This window comes from Suricata suricatta, unplaced genomic scaffold (genome assembly GCF_006229205.1).
Source record: "Suricata suricatta isolate VVHF042 unplaced genomic scaffold, meerkat_22Aug2017_6uvM2_HiC HiC_scaffold_32774, whole genome shotgun sequence".
In the NCBI taxonomy this organism is placed as follows: Eukaryota; Metazoa; Chordata; class Mammalia; order Carnivora; family Herpestidae; genus Suricata; species Suricata suricatta.
The window spans coordinates 1-726 of record NW_021879074.1 but is presented as its reverse complement, the minus strand read 5'-3'; the positions used below and the strand labels follow the sequence as shown (position 1 = coordinate 726).

At 44.5% G+C, this 726-nt stretch overlaps 1 pseudogene; it reads right to left on the bottom strand.

The window, feature by feature from the left end:
• Positions 1-53: 53 nt before the first annotated feature.
• LOC115285009 lies at positions 54-723 on the bottom strand (annotated as a pseudogene).
• Positions 724-726: the final 3 nt, after the last annotated feature.

The window sequence follows — 726 nt, the reverse complement described above, 5'->3', positions numbered from 1 at the left end:
AGTTAATAGGAACAGATTCAGAAATTATGCAGACAGTAGAATTAGCATGCATATTAAAACAGAACAGACACAGGTGCTCTGTTTTCATTCTCTGCCCTTTCAGCGTGGGAATCCACGGGTGGGGTGGTCTCTCAAACATCAGCATCTTTGTGGTCTTCTCTGGCAGCCTCAGCAGCATTTGCTCTAGGAGGCTCTCTCTCCTCCTGGTTCATGATTTCAGGGGTCACTTGTTCCAAGTCAGCTTCTAGAAGTTCAGTTAGTACTTCCACTGCATCTGATTTACCTGTTTGACGTTCAGCTCCTCCACAGGTACTTCAGTGCGCTCTCCAGTCTGAATCCAACCCCCTTCTAGATAACTCACCTGGACCTGCCCTGCAAACTGGCTCATATGTGAATCGTGCACTTGGCTTCCCTGGAGCAGATCTAGATGGGCCTGTTCTACAGTCACTTGTACTGAATCCACACATTGAAAGCAATGATAACATAGGCACCTTCCCAACTTGTTCTATAACAGTCATTGATATCACGGGCTTAGCTTGCATGTGTGTTTCTACTGAAATAACTTTGGCTACTAGACACTCTGAAAATACCGTGAGTATCACCAAGATGCCTTCTTAATTCATTTCCTTGCATAAACCACATGTCACATAAACTACAACGGTTGGGTTTATCTCCAGTGCGTATTACCAAATGATCTTGATCTTTGAACTGGTCCAGGCTGTAAAA